Raw genomic sequence first — 20,092 nt, 5'->3', positions numbered from 1 at the left:
AATTTTTAAAAAAAAAAACATAATGCAAATTCTTCAGAAAACTTCCTACCCAACTTTGCTACACACAAAATAGAGTTCTCCAGAACTCGTCCATCCAAAACCACACCAACAGATAATCGTAGACAATGCAACTAGAAATTGCAGTTAAAATTGCCAAATCATATATGTGGTCTAGCCATTATGTTGCAGCCTAGCCGCCATAACAGAAAATGTGGATAAAACACCAGATAAAGTAGATCATTAAACTGCTAAAACTTCCTCTATACCATAATATCCCAACCCCATGCAATGTGACATGGCATGCATAAACTGAATAGAATGATAAACATGTTGAACATGCTTTCATATTCGTAACAAAAACAAGTAAACATGTGATTTCATGCTTTGTAGACAGATGTATCAAAAATACATATCACCACAACCAGAACCACCACAATGTCAAGTGCATGGTCATATAGCTGATTAAAAAATACGAGATAACACAATCGCATATCATACACTCATATATAGACATAGTGAATCAGAACATACCATTAGAACTAACAGTATTAGATCATGCAAATATATTTCACATATTTTAAACACATCATACATAGAACTAGATTAACAGATACCTTGTTTTCAAGCCCTAATTAAGCAATATGGGCCCTACAAAAAGTCTAATTACATATTTTAGAGTCAAACAGGCCTAGGTGAAATTTTGCAGAAAATGGACTTACACGCTTGTGTGGCCCACACGACCTAATTGGCTCAGATCGTGTGACCCACACAACCCAATTGGCCCAGATCGTGTGGCTCACACGGCCTGTCACACGGTCGTGTGGCGTTGATAGCCTCAATTTTTGGCTTTTGCTGATCGTTGTTTTCTCTGGTTTTCGTAACACACCTTACTGATTCTAAAACACGATTATACAGTACACCTCCAGACCCTAAAATAGCAATTAAAATGAACCAATTACCTTTAAACACCAACAATCAATTTGTCAATTTGAACACAACCATCAAATAAGGGATCCTAACACCACAACTCAGCCTCATTCAAGGCATTCAATTACTCACCCCAAACGGAAAAACCGCTCCAAAAATCCCCGAACTCGCCAAAGAAACATTGAATGCCCCACAAACTTCTCCTATCGGAACAACAAAAGGAGCAATGCTCACATTAATCGCCATACCAAAAAATCTACCCAACCAAGAGAAACATGAATAATTATACTACTAAAGCAAATTTACCACAACCACTTACCACCAGAAGAACAAAAAAATAGAGGAAGAGTTGGCAACAAATGGAATAAAAGACTATAGTACCTTATAAAAGACGTCTTCAAAGAGAATGAAAATGGACTGTTTGAGAGAAGAATTAGGAAATAGATCAAGCAAGAAAAGAGAATAATAAAGAAAAAAAAGTGGCAAAAAAATTCACAATTGGCACAACAAGAAAAATCAAAGTGAAAAGAAAGAAACAAAAAAAATAGAAAAATGGGACAAAAGAAACAAAGGGACGACAAATAAGGGAGAGGGAGAGAGTGAGAGACGTGTGAAGAAAATGGGGAGGAAATCCCTCATCACTAACTTTTAAAACTACCCCACTAACTTCCACATATTAACCACATCAGCTTTTTCTTCCGAATTCAAAACAAAAACCACCTCCACTTTGCACACACAAGATTTGAACACAAAACTTTAGGGTAAGTTAACAAACACTTAATCATTAAACCAGCAAACTCATTCTTGTCATAAGTACTTCATTGTTTGAATTCTTGTGGGTCTACATTGAAGATTGTGTTCAATGTTTTAGTTATAATTTTGTCCTCCTCTGTGGTCAATGTCTCCTTTGGTTTGATAGATTGAATGTCATTTGTATTGTTGTAATAGGTGGTGTACAACTAGTCAAAATTGCATTACAAGCATTTTCATCAATAGCTTTAATGAAAGCCTTTATATGTGTGTTCTAAAAATCATAATTTGAGCCATTTAGTAATGGAGGTCATGAGAATGAGCTTCATTCTTTAATGGAGTCCATGTCTAACAATCAAAAGCAAAACCAAACCAATTACGTCTATTGATAGTCTATGGTTCTAATTGAATCTTTCTAGTTGTGACATTTTTTACACTAAAATGTGGCAATAAGGTGTGGAATAGTCTACTTCAAACAGGAACACTTGAACAAATAGCCTACACTTATAGGGTCTTGCTTATAAATGAAACCACTAAATGAATCTGAGTACAAGCAATAATATAATAATCTCAACCAATTCAAGAATTTTTGTAGCCTTAATCTCACAAATTCAAAGTGAACTCTTTCTCCTTGCAAACTCTTCCTACTAAAAAAAAGATTCATCACTCACCAAGAACAACTATAGATTCTCCCATGAGCACTAATAGCATTCCTCAAAAAATTGATTTGTGCTTTATGAATTCACACTAAAAATGAAAGATGCATGCCCTTTAGGCTCTTGATCCATCTTGTGTAATTGATAGAACTATCCTCCTTGATTTGGGGATAAGATTGATGACAATATTTATCAAAATACATTATCATAATCCTTTCAATATCTTAGTCAATCCCCTCAATTATTGAAACATATTAATCCCATAAATTCAAATTTTCCTATATCTAATTTTTATTTATTTATTTATTTAAAAATAAATCACCAAAATTTGCTTCCACTAATATATAAATATATAAATATTACGCAAAAATCAATTAGGCCCTTTCAATAATGAAAACCGGCATTGACTAATTTGATTGTTAATAGAGGTTTACACAATTGACAAAATCAATGATAAGCTAACACATGAAATGCCCAATTGAACAAGTATACTAATGTCGCATGCCACGTTCCATATATTAAAAAAAATAAAATCCTAAAAATTATATAAAAGGAATATTAAAAATGCACATCTAGAATGAATCTGGACAAATGACCGTCCAAGTTTATTTGAATCTAGACACTTATTTGTCTAGTTCAGTCTAAATGTAGTTCAAAATATTATAAAAATTATAAAACTTTTAACATGTTGTAAAAATTATAAAATTATAAAAATTATCGATAATTAATAAAAAATTCTAACAAAACATTAAAATATGAATAAAATATTATAAAATATAACAAAACATTTATCCAAATTTTGTTCATATCATGTACCCTATATATCCCATTTTGTCTTGCTATAGAAATTTCGGAACATGCTAAAAATAACACAAAAGTCATATTATTTGATGAGTTTCGTAATTCAAGTTAGCATTTAGCAAAATTAATAGGCGAGTTCTTTAAGGACTTTTTCAAGTTTTAGATCATATCTATTTCGGGCTTGAGCTTAGACTGGTCTTGAGTTTGAATTATTTTGGGCTTGGGCTCAAATTTGCTCGAGCTCAAACTTTCTTGGGCTCCAATTTTCTCATACTCAAATTTTCTCGGATTCAAATCATTATGGGCTCGGATTGACACATGCAAGCTTTTGGCTTGGGCTCATTTTCTCAATTCTCCGTGGAAAGTTAAAATCTACTTTCGAGACAAAAGTATATTATTTCCTATTTATTTTTCACTATTTTTTATAAAATACTTTGTCTAATTAAAAATTCATAAATATTATTTAATTTTAAATTTATTTTAATTATTGTTGAATTAGTTTTAAATTTAATTTATATTCTAATTTAATGGCATATTAAATATTTAAATCTTATTTTAAATTTAATCATATATTAAATTTTGAGATAAATATATTACTTTTTAAAATAAAATATTAATATAATTTAAATTTAATCATATATTTAAATATATTACTTTTTCTAATTCAAGAAAAGGACAAATTCATGCTCAAAGGAAATTCATATAAGGTATTCTCAAAAGGACAGTTCATGATAATAAAAAGAAAGTCCTAACTCATTCCTTAAAATTATATTTCAAATAAAATCATTCTCTTGAAAATTCTAAAATCGATTACAAAAGACACGTTGTTAGATAGAATAGCGTAATTTCAAAATATTAAGCATTAAAATTCATGTGAAGAATCTATTGTTCTTACAAACATCTTAATGGCATAAATTAAAGCTACATAGTACACACTCTACATCAAGTCAACATACAAGTTTCGCTACAAGCATATAAAAATATTTCAACATCTTATCAAGTTAAGATTTCATGCAAATTACGATGCAAAACTAGAAGAAAACAAAGCAACGAAAACATGAAAAAATTGGAAATTTTCACTAACAAAAATGCACAAACTAGACTTACTCCTCCACACTTGAATCAAACCTTGTCCTCAATGTTCCAAAAGTAATTAAAGAATTAGAAAACTTCCCTTTTTAAGTGCTCAAAATGTAGATTGAAGTAGACGTATCTTTCATTCCTTTTGAAACGTCGAAAACTCATTCTATTCAAGTGTGGTGGTACCTACGACACAAAAACATAATAATTTTTTTCTTAAACACCCTAAAACCTCCTTTAGTTATAAATAGTGCAATTTCAGAAAATATGGGTTAGATTTTCCGTGGTAAATAAGATAGAAATATTTAGTATTACTGTTGAAGATAGTTGGAAACCGAAGAACATCGAAAGGACTCGTGTGTTGAGGGAAATAAATCTAAGGTATATTGACTAAATTGTAAGAAAGTGAAAGTGTTAGGGCAAAAGTGAGTAAAAGAATGGAAAAAGAGGAAGGACTAGGAATGTAATTATATCAAGAAAATGTCATGAATTATGGATGGAATTGTAGAAAAAAATAAAAGGGTAAAATGGTTATTTTTTTAAATGAGATAATTATTAGAAAATATCATGATTGTTAGTAAATAATAAATTAGAACTGTGTCACCCAACTTCCGAAGTTGCTCCATTGATTTCTAGTTGAAACTTTTCCTTCCTTGCACTTGATTTCAAAGAAAATAATGGAAATACGACTATAGAAAATAAAACAGCTTTTATTAGAAGTAAAAGGTCAAATTTAGGGTTACAGAATTCATATATAAATATTTAAAATACTAAAATACCCTTAAACCTTGACTTCGAGTTGTCTACTCGTGAAAACGTGGAGAAAATTTGAACAGGAAGTTCCAGGAGTGTCGCGGCTTGCAAGCGTGGCACTACGGTGCGTAAGAAACCAAGAGCAGGGTGCTAAGGACGTGCCGGCAGAAGCACGCTAAGGAGAAGCTGCAGCGTGCGAGCTGCTTAGCATGCTTGACGGAGGCTGCAGCACTCGGATGGGGAGTTGTGGCATGCATTATGCAGAGGGAAGGACGTGCGGGGCCGCAATGCACATGGAGAACTATAGTACTCTCACCTGTTAAGTGTGTAGATTATTTTTTTCAACTCCAGTTTTCTCCTTTTTTTTTTAAAAAAAAAAAAGAAGAATAAAAACATATTATAAAATCTACTTTTAACCCAGTTCAACCTCAAGACTTTGTTTAATGATCGTTTTGCTCCCCTTGCTTGGTTTTACACAAACAAAACACACAAAGTTGACTCTCTGTAAGTGTCCTTATTTAACGTCTTTGGCTAGACATTGCTCTTCAAACTTTTTTGAGCAATTGTATCGAGTGGAAGAAGGCCTCTATCTCTCAAAATATTTTTGTTTCGACTTATTAAGTGATTTCAATCTCTTTTGTAGTGCCGAAAATTTCTTTGATCTTTCAAGAATGAGATTTCTACAAGGTAGCTCTTTTGAACCAACTTCATTGCTAGAATCAAATGGGCTAAAAACATCTACAATAAAAACACAAGATATTCAATTTAGTTAAATGGCCATCAAATTCCATAGTCATTCTACCATCATACATATTGATTTTAGTTATAAATGTTCACAGAAAAGGTCTTCCTAACAAAACTTGTGCCGAATTAAGAGAGAAAAAAATTTTCATATCATGCACATTAAAATTGGAAGGAAAGGCCAACTCATTAACTTGCACCAAAACATTCTCTATGACCCGGCATTTTTAATTTTAACTTTACATGTCATGCAAGGGATAGAGAACATACCTAGGTATTCACACTTAAGAGGTAATTTCTTTTGTAGAACAGCAAAAAGTTCTCTCCCACACTTATTTTCTCATTACCTCCAAGCTTTTTCTTATTCTGCAAAAATCTTTAATAAATTTAGTATATCGAAGTATTTGTTTAATTGCACAAGTAAATTAGGAATATGTCACATCCTAAAAAGCGAGTTAGAAGAAATTGGATTAGTGGATCAAGAGTTGTCATGCAATGACTTTTAGTTAAAAGTTTGTAAAATTATGCCATTGATGAGTACTGGATTGATGGTTAAGAGAAAATAAGAAGAGAGTCTAATTGGCTAATTGGCTTAGAGACTCAGGTTTGAATCCCTTCCCTTGTAAATTGGTGAAATTGTATTTTTTTTTTCATGCAATGTAATATGGCATGCTTTATAATATAATAATGCAAAAACCCATAGGCATGTTTAACACTTATTCCATTCAACACTAGCAATAGACTTGTTCATCATCTATTTAGTGGGGCGATAACAGTGTTAACACTCAAAATTTATCAATAACACTTATCAGTAGGCATGATTAATAACACATAATGAGAATCGAATATCCTAGTGTTTCAAGCGAACATGGTCGTGTGAAGGGCCGTGTGGTCCACACGTGTGGCCTGCATGCCCATGTGCCCCTATTTTGAGATACGGTTAGTCTCGATTCACTTGTAAAAGAACACACACCTTTCACCAGAATCCCGAACAAGGGCCTTCACGTTTCAATATGAACCGATATACCTAAAACGGGTCCTTCAAATGAAAATTTCACACGGGTTAACATTTGTTTTCCAAGATTTATCGAGATTTAACGATATTAACAAAAGATTCGTCAAGAACTGTGAAAGATTGACAAATTAATTTGAAAGGTTAATATCGGATATAAATTCTATGAAATTTGACGTCTAAACTTTAGAATGAGATGTACTTACTGAACTTGATGGAATTACGGAGGCTATCAATGATGAATTCAACAATTGCTAGAGAATCGATTTATCGTGGATTGATTTGATATCAAAAGCAAAAATAATTTCAGCAGGGGAGAGAAAAATTGATGTAAAGAAGAGGCTGAAAAAGAAATATGAGAAGAAATAGGGAGAGAGAAGAGAAATTCTAATTGGAATGGAAAAAGAAACATAATTCTAGTGTAATTATGGAAAAAGAGACTAAATAGATAGGATTTTCAAACTTTGTGGGGTTGCATGGTAATTTCCATTATTCTATTGAAATAAAGTTGAAAGAGCCTTTGGAATGGGGTGGCTTGAACCTGGTATACAAGGGGGAAAATCAAGCTTAACCACTAGGATTCTGCCCATACTTGTTAAGTTTTCACCTCTAATAATATATATTCTAATGTGGGTTTTATCCTAGGTTGCTTTAAATGAAAAGAAAAGAAATGGGAGAGGAGTGTTTTGAATCTAAGACCTTAAGAGAGTGCATTATCTACTTAACCATCAAGCCTAATTCATTACTTGGTTAATTATTTCAATTAACCCCTTATATTTTGGGGCGTGATAGAGATTAACAAGTGGATGTGGGAGTAGTTAACGAAGAATGCGAGTTTCCCATAGAAATTAGTTGGTTTTAAATTATGTGTGCTTAAACCCTAGGAGTGACGAACCTAGGAAGTAATCTAGGTTAAACAAGGTTAGGAGATAAGTTTGCCGAGAAAACCATAGTTTATCCTGGTGGGGAAAGTGAGGTCGAGAGGTAAGCAAGTCCCGTCGATTTGTTAATTAGTAGAGGTCGAGAGGTAATACTAGTTAATTAATAGTTAATTCCATTTAAACCCGAATTATGAAGTTAATTACAACCATTGAAACAAGTTAATCTTCTGCCTGTTATTCAGATTTAGTTGTTTGTTTACTTTCTATTTATTTAATTCAGTTAATTTGGTTTATTTTTGTTACCTATTTCATTGTTTGTCGTAATATAATTTTTAATTATTACTATTAAGACTTGTTATTGTAGAAATAGATTTCTGATTTAATTCGTCCTCCTTTGGGTACAATCCTCGGACTACTTCCCAGTGTTCCATTGTATACATCTATATTACAATTTGACTCATATACTTGCGGACAGCGCTGATTTAATTTATTATATTTTTGGTGTGGTATTTTCTAGTCAAACATCCACACGTTTGGCGACGATCACTAACTCTCTCATAGTTGGTTCTAGGCGGGCCATTGGTTCTTCTCCTTCTGATTTGCTAATGAAGCAAATGAATTGTTTTCTATATCTAACTCGATAGATGATGATGTCTGGTTGGTTCTAGATTCAGCCTTCTTCCATAGTCTTCGAGTAGTTTTGTCCATCTTAGGGTCGTACTAGAGTTCACCTGCACAAGAAGATTGAGGTATAAAAAGAAACAAAATTATTGACACTAGTCCCCGACAATGGTGCTAAATTTTGATCAATGTCAAAACCAACAAACAAATTTCCTACTCAAATAATATATACTTTTTTAGATAGTAGTAAGGTTAAATCCATAAAGACTAGTGATAATCTTATTTCTTTAATAAAAACAAGTAAAATAAAGGTTAGGAGTTAAAAACGAAAATTAAAACTAAAATCGTAAAAAAAGATTGCAATTAAAATTTAAGAAAAGCTAATATGATGAAAATATAATCAAATGCAAAATCTTAGTTTTGATTAATGGGTTTAATCACCGATGCAAAGATAAATTTCAATATTATTCTATGATAAATTGGTTATAGTTACCGAAAAATACCTGACAATCAATCTCTTCTTACATTCTCGATAACTAAGGCAAACACCATTAATTATTTTCCTTTATAGATAAACTATAATCCTATAACAAATGCATGTCATTTTACCAATAGCATTAAGAATGAAAGAGGCTCAATTCTAGCCTAGCATTAAGAATCGTGTATTCTTATTACTTTGCGATCATTTCTACTATCATCGTGAACGTATGTTATAACATATTTATTTGTTAGAAAGTTTGAGAAAGAAATCTAAATCCAACAATTTTCCAATATCATCAAATTTTTTCCCATGTAGGTGTAATTAATTATCAAGATAATAAATCAAAAAATATAAGAGAAAAAAAGCTCCCTAAGTACACCCAAATTCCATCCCAACAAAAATTGAACATCTCAAAAGGATTGGTCCCCTAAATAAATGATTGTGTCAATTCTATGAAATTCTTTAATTTTATCTCTTATTTCATGTTGACAGTCAAAGGAACAATCTTATTCTGTAAGCATCATAATAAGCATTACTTAAAGAAAGAACAAGAATGATGAAAAGAAAAGCTCCAAAGGAAACCAGCAGACAGAAAAATGCCATTTTCCCATCAATGTTTATTATAATAATGATTTTCAAAACTTTATGTCAATTGAGTTTTCACTTAAAACAACTTGGATTGACATCTTCATCAAAATATAAGACTGAATTATTCTTATCAGGAACATGTTTTAAAAATCACGATTCTTCATGCAACAAAATTGTTGGATCTGCCCGAGCAAAACAGACCTCAAATCCACCCACGTATTATCTTGGATAGCTATGGCCACTTCTAAACTGTTAGATCGAATCACTACCCTACTGTACCCTTATCTTTATACAAGAATTAATCCATCCAAAATAACTCATAATTCAACACGAGAATCCAATTCAATTACATTTTTGAAACTTCTAAATTATTTTAATGATTACTAACAAAGTAGCATGGGTTGAAGAAAGGGTGGGTTCAATAGGTTATATCGTTAGCTTATACCTATACCAAGATGTCTTGGGTGTGAATATAGGTAGTCCTTTGCTGGTGCTATCATAGATTGTAGGTGTGGAAAATATAAACACGTGTTCAATAATATTAAAATGTAAATTTATTATTACTCTATCTAATCGATTATTAAAAATAAATTTTTCTCGAGTACGACAAAATTTAATATAATTTTTTTCATAAAATTTTATACAAATTATATTGGACATGGATAGATAATATATGGAATAAAACAAATTTATAACTATTTGTGTGATTGATGCAAAAGATTTTTAATCAATGTTGTTTTTGTTAATACGATAAAAATAGTAAATCAATTTGAAACTTTACTTGGAGTACACTTCCAAAAATAGATTTTTTTTTGAAGCAATAATATATAAAAAGGAGTGTGTATATCTAAAAAAAAATACTATTGGTGGCCTTATTATGACAGCAAAGATTCTCACGAAGAAATTGACTATTCATAGAAGGATCACATAAGGTTAGAAATATTATTGGAAAACTTTGGCTAGTCGGTCATATACAAATGTGGATATTCACAATGTAGGGTAAATAAGGTAGACCTTGAAAAGTTACTGCGATAATGGCATCGGTATTGTTGTTAATGTAGGATGACGTGAGTTTCAGTGCATTGGAGCGCATTATCGTCTTATTTAAGGGTTTTAGGGGGGCTATGGGTGATTCTAGGAATTGTATCGAAAAACAAAGACTAAAAATCGTTATGCTACACTCATATGAAATGAATTATACTATTTTATTATTTTTTAATAAGTATTACACTATTTTTTGTTTTACTCATTGATGATCTCATACACTGATAATGCATCAAATATTATCTATAATATATATAGAAGCACGGGTTTGGAAAAGCTTTTGAACTGATGAGAATACCCTTTATTTTCTATTATATTAATAAATTAACTTTAAAAATAATTATAGTTAAAATTTTGTGTCAATTTTAAAATAAAATTATTTGAATACAAACTATATAAGGAAAATTGTGATAATTATAATTTGTTAAAAAATTGAAGTAAAAAAGTTACGTTAATTTTATAGATGTAAAATAAAGTTATTATTTAATAGAACTCTAAGCATTTTAATTATCACATAATTAATTTTAGACTTATAAAGTTATTACTTGAATAAAATTCTAAGTATAAAATATAAAAAAAATACCGATTGAGTCTTAACTCGATTGGCATGGGTGTTGTTGCTAATGTAGGAAGATGTGGGTTCGAGTGCGTTGAACCGTATTATCCTCCTATTTATGGGTTGAGGAAGGGCTATGGGTAGTTCTAGGCACTGTGTCTAAAAGAGCATATATGATCAGAACTTATAATAAGATTGTTCAAAAAATATAAAAAAATTGTAATAATTATAATTATTAGTTAAAAAGTTGCGTTAAATTTATTTTTTTTAAAGTGCGCTAATTTTATTGATGTAAAATAGAGTTATTGTTTGAATAGAACTATAAGTATCTTACTTATCACTTAATTAATATTAGAGTTATATACCAATTAAAAATTAAGTTTAGCTTTATAAATAACTTTCCTTGGTTAGACATATTCAACTAAGTATCATTTAAGAAAAAGTAGCGATAAAAAATAGAGATTGTTAGCATTAATAAGATAGAATTATATACAAAAGAATGAAGCATTAAAGCAATGATTCTTCGAAGAACGAAACCATTTTTCGACTGTGTTATTTATTTGATGCAAGTGAAAGCTATTTTGTGGGTTTGTTTTAAAATGAAAGTCAAATTTCAACCGTTATTTTTTTAACCACCATTATTAAATGTGTTTATTAATTTAGTATAAATATATTTCCTGTTTATCATGAACTACCATTATTAATTAAGGCATGTTGTTTTACTTAAATTTTTTTATTTTGTATAATATTTAAAAATCAAGAGAAATTATCGTTGCCAGTGAGAAATTACACGCAATGCATGTGACATCAAAAAATAATCTTTTTATATATATGTTTTATACGAGTGCAGCACCACAATTCTTAGTCTTTGTTTTTGATACAATGTCTAAAACTACTCATAACCCCTCCCAGCCCTTAAATAAGAGGATAATACACTTCAACGACACGAACCCACGTCCTCTTATACTGGCAACCATACATCTCAGTACTTATAACTTCTTTTTATCTAAATTATTAAGGCTATATAAGTGTGAGAACATAAATCTCCTATATGAATTACTTGAATTAAACATTAAACTCATCAAAGTTTCTAATTTTGAGATAAAAAGAAGAGAAAAAAACAGGGGGTAACAATGCAATAATTGGATTCCAAACTTAGATATATGCTACCATTTTTTAAATATGATTGCAAAAAATCAATTGGGTTGAACCTTGGGTTTTATCAAAATTTCTACTCAAGGTTTATAAAGCTAGGTTAGTGACATATGTAATGATAGGGATATCCATGTAAAGCAAATGGGGAATAGTTGGGGAATAGACCTAAAAGAGTTGGAGAATTAGGTAGCAAAGTAACATGGATTGTTCCACAAATCCAAATGGAAATTAAAATTGGTCAAGTGAGAATCTGAGTCAATTACTAATATAAAAGAAAATTATGGTATGCATTAAAAGCAAAAGTTAATTTTTAAAAGAATAAAGGGGAAAAAATGATAAATTATGAAGAGAGAGAGAGGAATCCAAGTATTTCCAAGCACTCCCAGACAAAATGAGGTTCAGAATAGAAAAGCAACCTTTGCTTTAAGACCCAGAAAAGGAGATTTCAAACACCATAAAGGTTAGCTTAGGAAATTGCGTGGTTAGTAACCCAACCCACCATCCTTTTCTCTCCTGTACAACACGACACGATGATATGAACACGAACACGAACATAAATACAATAAAATAATACAAAAATATAAATATCATTGTGGTATAATAAAACATATGAAAAGAATTTATGGGTAAGTTTTTATTTATAAAAATATATTTAAGAATATGAAAATCTTTTACCATTACACCACCGACTTAATTCACAATCCATCGATAAGTTTTATCTTTCTTTCTTTCTTTCTTTTTCTTTTGTCTATATTTAGTGCGCAAATTTGGGGAGGGGGCGGCCTCAACCTTGAATCCCCCCACCCCACAGGTTCTTTCTTTCCCTTTCCCAACAGGGTTTACTTTGAGCTCAAACCCTATAGTTCTTTGCTTGTCTTATGGCAATGGAAGAGGGTTTTGTTTGAGCTGAACATCCTCTCGTCTTTGCCCAAACTTTCTTCTTTGCTTGTTTTATGCCAAATCAAAGGAACCCAGTTTTTCTTTTGCCACTCAGATCTTCACAAGTATACGCTTTGCCTGTGCCTGTAAATATGAGCTTGGCCTGTGCAAAGGGATTGAAGAAGATGGTGATCATCGTCTAAAAGCATTGCACTTCCCATGCATTTCCTCATTCGCGGCATGATGCCATAACAATATGCGCACGCACACATCATCATCATGGCACACATATATGTATATGCCTGGCTCCCTGTATGCCATTTGCAGAACCCATCGAACATCGATGGCCTCCGTGGATGGCGTATGAGGAGCCAAGCATATATTCCATGTATGTATATACTATATCTTCCTTTGCAGGATTTTTCTTTCTCTCCGCGGCTCAACACCACCTATTTAATTTTCCAGGTTTTTTTTACCTCTACTATATATGAGAATCTCAAGGTATTTCATCTTCTTATTTAATCTTAATATCTCTTTCTATGTCCCCCCCCCCCCAACCCACCCCAGCTCCCTTTGATTTGATGCTTATTCAGTCTATTGCCTTCCTACCAGAAATTTTTCAAAGAATTTGCCCTATCCATGTTGTAAATGGAAGTAAGAAATGAGATTGATAACCACTTGATCAAACTATATCTTTTGATGATTTAGGGTTTTACATTCTTTAATATAATTATAGTAGCTAGATATATTATACATATATATGTATGTATGTTAAACCTAATCCATGGGGTTAGTTCAAACCTTTTTACAACTGTTGAAGTCATACATGTTTCAAACAAATAAAAGCAAAGTTTCTCTTTGGTATTTGCCCCCAAATGCCTACTTACTCCCTATTGTTTCATGAAGTTTATTTATTAATTGAGTTTTAAATTAAATAATAACTTTACCCTTAATTAATTAATTATTATTCTGTTTATTTCTATTATGTTCAATCTTTATATTTAATCTTTTTAATAAAAAATAGGGTAAATTATACAAATGATCACTCAACTTTAAATATTTTCAATTTAGTCAGTAACGTTTGAATTCGTTCATATTTTGGTCACTCGTCGCCTTTTTCTAACAGGTATAATAACACATTTAGTCATCAATACTTGCTTATTCTATCAATTTGATCCTCAAACTTCCTAACCAAAACTTTCAGCTTTTTAAAATAGGGGCATTCCACATCTATTAATTGTTTTATTTATGGTTGAAATTATCTCATTCAATAGATAACCCTTTTGTTTATATTTTTAAGAATTTTAGGGTTAGAAATTAACTAATCACCATTAAAAATAATAGAAAACACAAACTTTAAATATATAATATATAATAAAATGTAACAAAAGGAAATTTAATTAACTCTTTCACATTTTTTTCTTATGAAAATTTAAATGTTCATAATTTTTCTTATATAATTATTGATTGAACAATTGAATTTTTCAAAGCCATATTTCTTAACTCTGGATTTAATTTCTAAGTTCAAGGACCAATTTCGAGGACTATTTTTATATATCTCAAGGAAATATCATATTGTTAATTAACAAGAGTAAATCTAAAGTTTTTTTAAGGTTTTCCATTTTCTTTAGCAAAAATTTTATCAATCAAAGGCTTATAAAATATTATATTTAGAAGAAAACTAATGAAAACAAAAAGAAAAGGAAATAAAGTTTCAAGATAAACTCATTGGTATTAGGAATTGACTTGGAAAACAGCTCATTAGTTGAGAGAAGTTTTTTTTCATTTGGGTTTTACAAATTTATAAATGTGGAAAGCCTTTGTCTTAAAATTTGAAAGTTTTGATTAAGAAGTTTAAGGATCAAATTGATAGAATTTTTAAATAAAAAGAGTTAAATTTATTGAATTATTTAGATTTAGGAACACATTTATAGAATATGTAAGTATTGATGACTAAATATGTTATTATACTAGTTAGAAAAAGTTTTCCGTTATCAATTTAATGGTGGGTTGGCCAAAGCAAGAACGAATTCAAACATAAGTGCTTAAATTGAAAATTTTTAAACTTGGATGACTAAAACAGGAACACAAGCATAGTTAGGTGACCATTTGTATAGTATAATATAATTAATTATAAGAATACTTTAACTATTAAATTATAAATTACATTATGTTATAATATAATCATATGTTAAAGATAAATTGTTTTTCAATAAATCTATGTAAACATTTTTTTCTTTGAAATTATAAGTACAATCACGATTACAAATATAAAAATATATCCAAATGATTATAATCATAATCAATCATTTATAAATCGATATAGGATCAAATATGATGGAACATAAAGCAATATATATATATATATATGGATTGTTAATCCACATATAGTTTACATGGAATGAGACTTAAACCTAAGATGTTAAAATTCTGGACATTAACCTCGCTATTACGCTAGGGCTCATCCTCGGTAAGTTTATTTTTAAAATATTGTTATAAATTATCATTATATTATATTTTACTTTATTTTAATAATATTTTATGTAAATATATGTTGAATATTTAAATTTTACTTTAACTATATATATTAACTTTGAAATGATTTTTTTTTACCTTTTACCTTTTAATTTTATATTCATCAGTTTATTTTCCATTAAAACCTTTTAAATTTAAGTTTAGATAAAATAATTTAATGAATACATCTCCAATTAGCATATAACCGAATTAAGTATAAATATAAAATACTTAATTTTAATAGAAGTGAAATATAACTTTTCTTATAAAAAAAGTCAAATAAGCTTAATTTTTAGCATTTAAATAAGTAATTAAATTTGCATTGTTTTGTAATAAAATTAGAGAAATGAATGAAGGAAATAAAAAAATACTTAAATAAATAAGGTATAATGATCATTTTATTTAAAATTTGCTTAATAAAAATGTAATTTCTCCAACTCGGCCTAGACGTTGACCCAAATTCGGAATATTAGATTAGCCACTAAAGTGACCCAGAAAGCTATCAAAGTTTTTGAAAACATTCATTTTAAAACATTTGTTTAATTTAGTAGAAAACTTAGTTAATTGTTGATTAATTATTCCTCAATTTTTTTTAATTATAATTTAGCAAAGGAAAAAGTGATATTTACTTGTGTTTTTAATAAAAATCAGGGTTCATGCTCAATGAATTAATATTCATATTTCGGTAACCTAAAATCAAATCAAATGTTATGCAAGCTGTAAATTAAAATCCAAATCCTAAGTCTCATGCCACAGTACGAAATAAAATAATACAGTCTTGAATAATAATAATCAAATAATGAGTTTAAAATAACTTGATAAAGTAAAAACCGAGTCGAGACCCTTCGGATGCAGTGTCTGCATCCTAACCTAGTAGGTAATCTGTAAGGATGAAAATTAAAGGGAGAGTGAGCTATGACGCTCAATGTGAGTTCCATCACAAGAAAATTAGTGCCAAACAGTAATCCAAGCATATGCAATAACAATTTACAATACATAACAAACATATATCATAGTAGAAATTGATTGTTCATTCGAGCATGCTTATACGTGATGAGGCAATGCATATCAATTTTAGTTTAACAGTAAAGATAGGTCCTACCCCACCACTACACTCCATAGTAAGAGTTCCCCAGAACTCTTATATCCCGGACACTCTAGTTTGTGGATGAACCACCAATGTTGCAGGTTAATACACTGTCAGTAGTTTTGAATACACAACATTTTCGCAGATGAGCTGCCAGTAATTTGTGGATAAGCCACCAGTATTTGTAGTTAAAACTGTTAGTACTTCCTCCTTTCAAAGCATCCAGCCCCATGTAATGCAATATGTCATGCAAGTATCAATACAATACAGAAACAGTAAACATGTTTAACAAGCGTTTATATCAATAGTAGCAGTAGACAAGTTTGTCATGTATTCAATTTATCAATACAGTAAGCATGCGGTTCATGCAATCGATAATTCAGTTATACGAGTAACAGTAACAATTTATCGGTAATTCAAATGTATTAGTCAGAAAGCATGCACATATAGTAATAACCTAATCAATTAAATCATGCATTCCACATTATTCATAATAGTAGGGACTTAATTGAATGAGATAATATACTAAAAACAATTCAGGAATTAATCAAGGACTAAATTGAACAAAACATAAAATTCTAGGCAAAACTGTAAATTCTGATATATAGGGGACACACGACCGTGTGATCGGACTGTGTGGAAAGCCTTGGACCGTGTGGAGGGGGTACACGGCTATGTGGTTAGGCCATGTAACAAACTGTGGCTGTGTGGCATTCGTAAAATCAACCTACAAGGGAGACACGACCATGTAGTAGGTCGGGTCGAGGGTCCTAAGCCGTGTGAGAATCGAGTTTCCTAAGGTTTCAAGGGGAACATGGTCGTACGAAGGGGCCATGTGGTCCACACGGGTAGCCTACACGTCTATGTTGTTGGCCATGTTACTGTATCCCTAGGCACGTTTTGCCTCGATTCGCTTGTAAAGAAACACACACCTATCTTCGAGATCTCGAACGCCGTTCATTACGCTTAGATTTGATCCAAGGTACCTAGAATGGATCCTTCAAATGAGATTTACACATGAATCAATAACATATTTCAAGATTAACCAAGATTATCAAAATTTTCGGCAAAATTCGTAATCGAATTGGAAAATTAACGAGAAACGATGTTGTTTCAAATTTTATGGGTTCTAGTATTTGAAACTAGAGTACTTACCAAAATTTTGATGAGAATTCGGATATTATCGACGATAAATTCAACAATCAGTGGAAAACGATTCATGCGTGGGATTGATTTTGATTCGAGTAACGAAAGCAATTTCAGCAATTGAAGAGAAAAAAATTATTTGCAAAGAAAAGATGAAAAGGAAAAGGAGAAAGAAATAGGGATTATTTCTTGATTATTTATTTCCTCTAACCCTATATATTTTGGGGTGTGACAAAAAACGAGTGAGTTTATGAGATTTTTTTTAAACTTGAGGAGAATATTTGGTACACTGACAATACAATTTTTTAACTCCACAATATATATTTGCCACATATGCCATTTATTTTATATATTCCTTTTTTTACTATACCCTATATATATTTGTCATCAACCCAATCATGCTTATGCAATTTTTAAATTTCACTCGTAGTGTACTAAATATTTTTCCATATATTATATATATGGGTTAGTATTCTGTCCACTGCCCGTGAAGGTTTTCAACTCCATAAATAAGGTTTAGTACATGACATGTGTCTATTTTAATTTTTTTTATTTTTGTATTATTCCCTTAAGACAGATGACAACATTTCATATATCTTTAGTGTTGCTAAAAAATGGAGATTTGAAGTACGGTTTTTTAACTCCACTGACAATCTTTCTCTATATATTTGATAGTAAAATTAATATTATTTTCTAAATACAGCTTAAAATATTATCAAGAATCGAAAGTTTATCAATAAGGATTAAAATGATTCATTTAATAGAAGTAAGACTAATTCGAATGAATCCTAACCTCAGAGTGCTTTCGCCATTTAAAAGTGTCATTGAACAAAACTTTAATTGTTCGAAAAAAAACAATATTGTATGTAACTGTATTTTTTTATAATAATATTTTATTATAAGTTTTGAGCATATTTGTTTTATTTTTATATTATGTTTACTATCTATAGCTTTTTCCCAACCTATAAATAAGAGCATAATGCGCTTCAATGCACTCGAACCCACGCTCTCTTGCATTGACAATAATATTCATATCAATCAAGTTAAAACTCAATCGGCATGCAATTGTGATTTTTTTAACAAAATAGCTAAAGCTAATCAGGTGTAAAAATGAACAGTGAATAGCAAGCCTTGCATTTTGTATGCAAAAGCTGAGGTTTTAGGGATAGGATTCTCAGCTTTATATATATACACATATTATTCCCTTTCTTTATCAGTCATGGAAGAAAGAAAAACCCTTAATGTCTGGCCAGGGATTGAAGAAAGAGATAAAAAGAGAGCAGGCTCCGGGGCTGCCATTGGCCAAAGTTAAAAGCTTTGGGAAAAGCAGGCGAATAATTTGGGTACGTTCAATCTATACTTTCTATTATTTAAATGTTTAGATGAATTAGTGATGGAATTGACATTACAAGTCAAATTGATGCTTATTTAATCAAAGTACTAAAATAGTCGAATTTTAAATAATTAATAAATATTATTAACTTTGCATAAAATTTATAAAAAAAAAACAATTTCAACCAACCTATATATATATAAAAGGATTTATCGTAGGCTATCAAGCAGGTCGCAGATCAAGAAATACGACTTAAGGGTAAATTTATATTAGCATTGTTGATTACATATATTTTTACTATTAATTTTTATGTATAATTATTCAATAATTAAATTATACATATTTTTTGAGGGTTTGGGGTAGAATTTAAATTTTTAGAGGTTTAATGTAATAAAATTTATTTTAAAGGGATGCTATGTAAGTTTCCGAAAAACTAGCCCCCACTTGCCCCATTGTATCCGCCAATGATCAAGCATGTTTAAGTCTTTAAGATTATATCTTTAAATTCATCATTTCTATCAAAGATTCATTGTTGTCTCGTGCGAATTCCTTTTTGCAGAAAATTTGTTTTTCGCCCGCATCGTGTTTTTATATCTGTTCAGGACGAACTCGGTTAAATATTATTATAGGGTTGAAAAACATGCAAATGTTGAGATTTGAACTTTAAGTCATCAAACATTTTAAATATTTAACTGTTATCGTTTCAACCAAAACCATGGTAATATCTTTTATGAATTTCTCGATACAACATTTGTTTTTCACCCATATGATAACATTCTGATAACATGTTAAATAAACCTTTCTGATATGAAAGCATCCCAACGCGCGATAGTAGAGTACAGTTAATGTCCTTATCCATATTATTATCATTAGTTTCGAATAATATGTTTCATTATTTATTGGAGGTTATTTTTAGACGCATATCTATATAATATTTCATCAATTCGTATCTCTCGTATTTGTAAATTTTATTGTGTTAATTATAATTATATTTAAAATTATTTTAATTTTTAAATATTTAATATGTATCAAATTTTATTGTGTTAATTATAATTACATATTTTATATTTTATATTATATTTGTGCA

Source organism: Gossypium raimondii, chromosome 4 (genome assembly GCF_025698545.1).
Source record: "Gossypium raimondii isolate GPD5lz chromosome 4, ASM2569854v1, whole genome shotgun sequence".
Classification (NCBI taxonomy): Eukaryota; Viridiplantae; Streptophyta; class Magnoliopsida; order Malvales; family Malvaceae; genus Gossypium; species Gossypium raimondii.
Note: the sequence above shows the minus strand (reverse complement) of the source record.